This window comes from Podarcis bocagei (genome assembly GCF_964188305.1).
Source record: "Podarcis bocagei genome assembly, contig: HAP1_SCAFFOLD_432, whole genome shotgun sequence".
NCBI lineage: Eukaryota > Metazoa > Chordata > Lepidosauria > Squamata > Lacertidae > Podarcis > Podarcis bocagei.
This window is the reverse complement of record NW_027670016.1, coordinates 18,656-25,000: the sequence shown is the minus strand read 5'-3', so window position 1 is coordinate 25,000 and position 6,345 is coordinate 18,656. Positions and strand designations below refer to the sequence as shown.

General features: G+C 57.1%; 1 pseudogene across 1 annotated transcript in view; it reads left to right on the top strand.

Moving 5' to 3' along the window:
- LOC308579636 (spectrin alpha chain, non-erythrocytic 1 pseudogene) overlaps positions 1-5,515 on the top strand; it is an 11,420-nt pseudogene extending 5,905 nt beyond the window's left edge. Inside the window, exon 2 of the transcript XR_014013471.1 lies at positions 5,299-5,515. The product of XR_014013471.1 is annotated as a spectrin alpha chain, non-erythrocytic 1 pseudogene (transcript). The remainder of the gene's footprint in view (positions 1-5,298) is intronic.
- Positions 5,516-6,345: the final 830 nt, after the last annotated feature.

The window sequence follows — 6,345 nt, the reverse complement described above, 5'->3', positions numbered from 1 at the left end:
CCCGCTTGCCCGGTTCTCTCTCGGAGCGGACTTGGTGCCGTTCCTGGTTCCTGAAATCTGTGAGGTGCCTTGTAGGGAGTGAGCACCGATCTGTGGAACACCGGATGCATCCTGGAGCCCTCCGGAAGCGCCAGCCTGAAAGCCACCGGGTTGACCTGCTCTTCGACTTGGTAGGGCCCCAGTTGTTTATGCCCTAGTTTCTTCTTCGCTAACGACCTGGCCGGCACTGCGTGGGCTGCTAACCAGACCCAGTCTCCCACATGGATCTCTTCGCCAACCCTCCTGTGTTTGTCCGCTTGTACCTTGTATGCGTGTTTAGCCAGCTCCAGGTGCCGCCGAAGCTGATCGTGGACCTCCTGCAACTCCGACGCGAACGCATCCGCTGTCTGCGGCTCCCCCTCTCCCATTCTTTCCAGTCCCGGGAAAGTTCTGGGGTGCCTCCCGTTGTTGGCGAAGAACGGCGTCACCCCCGTGGACACGTGCTTCGTGTTGTTGTAGGCGAACTCGGCGAGAGGCAGGTAATCCACCCACGTCGCAGGCTGTTGATTAGCATAACATCTCAGGTACTGCTGCATGATGGCATTGACCCGCTCCGCTTGCCCGTTGGTCTGCGGGTGTCTAGCCGAAGCCAGGTTGATCTTGACGTTCAGGAAGCCCATCAGCTTCTGCCAGAAGTTCGAGATGAACTGCCGCCCCCGGTCGGACAGTATAGACCGCGGCAGACCGTGAACCTTGAACACGTGATCTATGAACAGTTTGGCGGTTTGTTCCGCCGTGGCCACCTTCGCACACGGAATGAAATGTGCCATCTTGGAGAACAAGTCCACCAGCACTGCCGTCTTGCCCCTCGAGCTGGGCAGATCCGTGACAAAGTCCAGGGCCACTCTCTCCCACGGTTCGAACGGGGTTTGCAGCGGTTCCAGCAGTCCCGCCGGCGGTCTGTGTACTGGTTTGGCCCTCTGGCAGGTGTCGCACCTCGCCACGTAGTCCGCGACCTCCCCTCTCATTCTGGGCCACCAGAAGTCCCTGGCGACTAATTCTATCGTCTTCTCTGTGCCAAAGTGCCCAGCGGTGGGCGCGTCGTGCAACTGCTGCAGTACCTTGGCGCGAAGATCGTCCCCCGGCACGTAGATGGCCCCTTTACGGAGGAGTAATCCATCGCGAACCTGGAACTCGTCGGTCGCCGCCGTGCCCCTTTGCGCATCTGCCATCTTGGCTTGCGCGAAGGTATCGTCCTGCAACGCTCTCCTCACCGCATCCAGGTCAACTGTAGCCGAAGCGCACGCCCACACCGTCGGTGCGAAGATGTGCATGGCAGCCGCTGGCGTCGCCTCCTCCAGATACTGTGGTTTACGGGATAGGGCATCCGCCATGACGTTGGTGTCTCCCGGGACATACTCAATTCGGAAGTCGAAGTTTGCAAAGAACTCGGCCCAACGTATCTGCCTCTGGTTCAGGAACTGCGCCGTGCGCCAGTGCTCCAGATTCTTGTGGTCCGTGCAGACCTGCAACGTGTGCTTGGCGCCGATCAGGAAGTGCCTCCACGCCTTGAAAGCTGCATGAATGGCGAGCAACTCCCTGTCCCAGATGGTGTAGTTCTGTTCAGACTTGCTGAGCTTCCTGGAGTAAAACGCTCCCGGCCTCCAAGCCCCCTGCGGGTCTTTCTGCAGCTGTACTGCTCCCACGGCTCTGTCCGAAGCGTCTGTCTCCACCCTCATCGGCCTGCTGGGGTTGACATGCAGTAGCTGCTCTTCCGACGCGAAGAGACGCTTGAGTGCCTGAAAGGACTGCTCCGCCTGCTCCGTCCAGATGAACTTCTTTTTCTTGGAGCTGAGCGTGTCCGTGATGGCCGCTGTTTGCATAGCAAAGCCCTTGATAAACTTGCGATAGAAGTTCGCAAAGCCGACAAACCGCTGGACTTCCTTCCGGTTGCGCTGGCTCTTCCAGTCCAACACTGCGCGAACCTTGGCGCTGTCCATGGCGAGCCCCTTGTCTGACAACCTGTAGCCCAGGAAATCCACCTCCGTCACGTCGAACTGGCACTTTTCCAGCTTGGCGTAAAGCCTATGCTGCTGTAGCCTGCTCAGCACTTCCTTGACGTGTCTGTCGTGATCCTGCTGCGATTCAGAAAATATCAGGATGTCATCCAAGAAGCAGACACACGTCTTGTAGAGGAGCCCCGCCAGCACGTGATGCATGAAAGCTTGAAAACAGTGGGAGCCATTTTGCAATCCAAAAGGCATAACTCTGTATTCGTAGGTGCCCAGGGGCGTGAACATGGCTGTCTTCCACTCATCTCCTTCCCGCATGCGAATGAGGTTGTACGCCCCACGCAGGTCCAACTTGGTGAACACGTGGCCCTTGCGTACCGTCGCGAGGAGGTCGTCGATCCTGGGCATGGGGAAGTCCGATGGCTTGGTCACACTGTTCAAGATCTGATAGTCCACCACAAGTCTTTTTGGGGGCGTGTCCTTCTTCTTAACAAAGAATACAGGACTGCCCCCCGCTGCCTTGGACTCTCGGATGAAACCGCGCTCCAAATTATGATCTATGAACTCTTTGAGTTCCTGTAGCTCGTCCTCAGACATGGAATACAGCTTCCCTTTGGGCAGCGCCGCCCCTGGCAGTAGGTCAATCTTGCAGTCATATGATCTGTGGGGGGGTAGCTTGTCCGCCTCCTTCTCGCAGAAGACCTCTAAAATTCCCGCGTATTTGTGGGGGATTGCTTGCAGCGTCCCCAGCTGCAGCTGCGCTTCCTCCTCCTCTCCCTCCTGGCGGGGCAGAATGCAATGTTCAGCGCAGAATGATGAGCCGAAGACCAGCTGCCGCTGGTACCAAGCCAACGTCGGACTGTGTTTGTCCAGCCAACTCATGCCCAAGACAATAGGCGTGTCCGACAGTCTGGTGACATTAAAACTGATGACTTCCCTGTGATTTCCAAGTCGCATCACCATTGGTGGCGTTTGCTTCACCACCTGCCCCCCTAGCAGCTCCCTGCCATCCACCGTGACGACCTGCAGGGGCAGCGTGGCAGGCAGCAGCTGTATAGCGTGTTTATCTACAAAGTCTTGCCCTATAAAGTCCGCATTGCTTCCTGAGTCAACGGTGATTGGCACGTCTAGAGTGAGGCCATTGGGTAGCTGAAGCGATGCAGTGAGCTGCACTACTGGTTTGGGCGGGAGGGGGTCTGTGGGCTGCAAAATCTCTGGGGACTGCTTCACTGACTCGTCTGGCTGGGCCCCAGTGCCTCTGTCTCCAGCCAGACTCCGTCGTTTCCCTGCTGTGGTTCCCCTTGCTGCGTTGCTGCAGTTACCATTGCTGAGGCTGCAGTGTGCTTGTGGATCCTCTGGGGACACTCTTTCGCCATGTGCTGCGGACTTTCGCAGATGTAACACTTCCTGTTCCCTCTAGGAGGCTTCGCTTTCACTGCTCCCGGTGCTATGGCTCTGGTTGCTGACTGAGCCCTGGCACCGCCCACCTCCATAGGGTCCGCTCCCCCTCCTGGCGGAGGCGTGGATTGCGCACGCGCAGCTTCCCTGGGAACGAAGGAGAACCCTCTCGCTGGTTCGCGCCCTCCACGCCCTTCGTCCCTGCTCCATGGACGTTCCTCCAGCCGCACCCCAACCGTCAGCGCCCTCTGAACGACCTCCTGCGTGCTCCTGGGTCTCTCCTCCCTTGCAATTTCGTCTTTAACCGCGCTGTTCAATCCTTCCCAAAACAGGTCTCTGACTGGGGCTGAATCTCTGTCCCATTCCAGGGCACTGACCAATGCAAAAAAGCGGGCATGGTACTGGCGTACGCTGGCCCTCCCTTGCTTCAGTCCATGTACCTCCTTCCGGGCAAGATCCACGTCTATGCTAGATAAAAAGCAGCCATCCATCGCTATAATAAAGGCATCCGCGGTCTGGAGCGCCGGATCCTTATCTCTCCACAAATTGCGCAGCCATGCTTTAGCATCTCCATGCAAATGGGACATGATAAATCCCACCTTCTCTTGCTCTTCTCTAAAGTCTTTGTCCAGCAGTTGCAGTGCACACTGTACATCTGCTCTAAAGTTGGGGTACAGTTGTAAATTCCCATCGAAGTGAGAGACTAGACCGCCTGTTCTTCTCCCCAACCCAATCCCCTCTGGTTTGGGTGTCAGTTGCCCTTGCTTCGTAAGCACTTCCAACCTGACCTGGAGATCCCTGTAGGCGGCAGCTGCGTCCTCCTCTCTCTTCCTGGATGCAAGTATCTCGGCATTCAGTCGTGTCACTGCTTCTCTGAGTTCCCCTATCTGCTGTTCGGCCGTCATATTGTCTGCCGTTCGTGAGCTTGGTAGTAGGCACCCGCCTTCTCTCCTGTCCGCGTGGCTGTAGATGCCCACAACGCGGGACGGAGCTTACTGTCAGAGCTGCTTCCAGATCCTAGCTCACAGAGGATCACGCTAGCCAGCGGTCACTTTGTAAAAGTCTTTATTGAGTTACAGTTTCCATTCTCAAGCTGCTGCGTGCAACTCTACGTCTTAAGGGTTAGACCGGCGAAGCTCCGTCTGAGTCTCCGCCCCCTGTGCACCAGCTTACTAACCTAGCCTTACTCCACCTTTTCCGCCTGACTGCTCTCCTCTGGGTCCCTCTGCCCCCCGGGGTCTCTTCCTTCCGGGACTCTTCTGACGCTGACCCCCCGGACCCTCCTGTCTCCTTGCGCCGGGCTTTAGGACCTGGCTCCCTCTCCGGGCTGCTTACTGCGCCACCTTCCTGTGCATTTGAACTTGGCGCGCGCGCCCAACCTTCCACTTTCCGTCTGACCGTTTCTTCGCTCCCCGATGGAGGTGTGGTCACTCCTGACTCGTGCCCTCCCTCCTGTTGTGAGCTGCCAGCGCTTGATCCCTGGCGCCCTTCCTCTCCACTGCGCTCTGTTGGTGATGCTGGTCCCGATTTCCAACTGCTCCCCTCTGAGCCCCCTCTGGACCCTTCTCCCTGGGGTGTCCCCCTAGGCTCCCCCCTTGCTCTGGCCACTGGTGCTCCTTTCTGTGAATCTTCTGATTCTCTGGAAAGACTCGGAGATCTCGGGTCGTTGTCATCACTCATCTTTTCTTCTGCCTCCTCCCCCTCGCTCTCTGTTTCCTCCCTTGCCCTCGCCTCTGCTCCTGAACCCCTGACACACACATATAAACACACACACACATATACACACATAAACACAGATACACACACACACACACCAGCTTTGCCCCATCGACTGCTCCCGGTTGTGCGATGGCGCTTGTCGCGACTGACCCCTGTTTCCTGCTTCCTGCTTCCTGCTTCCTGTTTCCAGGAAGCCATTGTCACCTCGGAGGAACTGGGCCAGGATCTGGAGCATGTGGAAGTTCTGCAGAAGAAGTTTGAGGAGTTCCAGACGGATCTGGCGGCGCACGAGGAAAGAGTCAACGAAGTGAACCAGTTTGCCGGGAAGCTGGTGCAGGTGAGAGGAAGGAAGGGAGGAAGGAGGGAGGGAGGAAGGAAGGAAGGAAGGAAGGAAGGAGGGAGAGAAGGTAGGAAGGAAAAGAAGGAAGGAGGAAAGGAAGGAGGGAGGAAGGAAGGAAGGAGAGAAATAGGGAAGAAAGAAAGGAGGGAAGGAAGGAGGGAGGGAGGGAGAGAAGGAAGGAAGGAAGCAGGGAGAGAAGGAAGGAGGGAAGGAGAGAGCGAGGGAAGGAAGGAAGGAGGGAAGGAGGGAGGGAGGGAGGGGGAAGGAAGGAAGGAAGGAAGGAGAGAAATAGGGAAGCAAGGAAGGAGGGAAGGAAGGAGGGAGGGAGGGAAGGAAGGAGGAAAGGAAAGAAGGAAGGAGAGAGGAAGGATGGAAGGAAGGAAGGAGGGAGGGAGGAGGGAGGAAAGAGTCAACGAAGTGAACCAGTTTGCCGGGAAGCTGGTCCAGGTGAGAGGAAGGGAGGGAGGAAGGAGGAAGGAAGTAAGGAGGGAGAGAAGGAAGGAAGGAAGGAAGGAAGGAAGGAGGGAGGGAGGGAGAGAAGGAAGGAAGGGAAGGAGGGAGGAAAGAGTCAACGAAGTGAACCAGTTTGCCGGGAAGCTGGTCCAGGTGAGAGGAAGGAAGGGAGGAAGGAGGAACGAAGGAAGGAGGGAGAGAAGGAAGGAAGGAAGGAAGGAAGGAGGGAGGGAGGGAGAGAAGGAAGGAAGGGAAGGAGGGAGGAAAGAGTCAACGAAGTGAACCAGTGAAGAGGAAGGGAGGAGGGAGAGAAGGAAGGAAGGAGGGAGGAAGAAAGGAAGGAAGAGAAGGAAGGAGGAAGGAAGGAAGGGGAGGAGGGAGGAGGGAGGAAAGAGTCAACGAAGTGAACCAGTTTGCCGGGAAGCTGGTCCAGGTGAGAGGAAG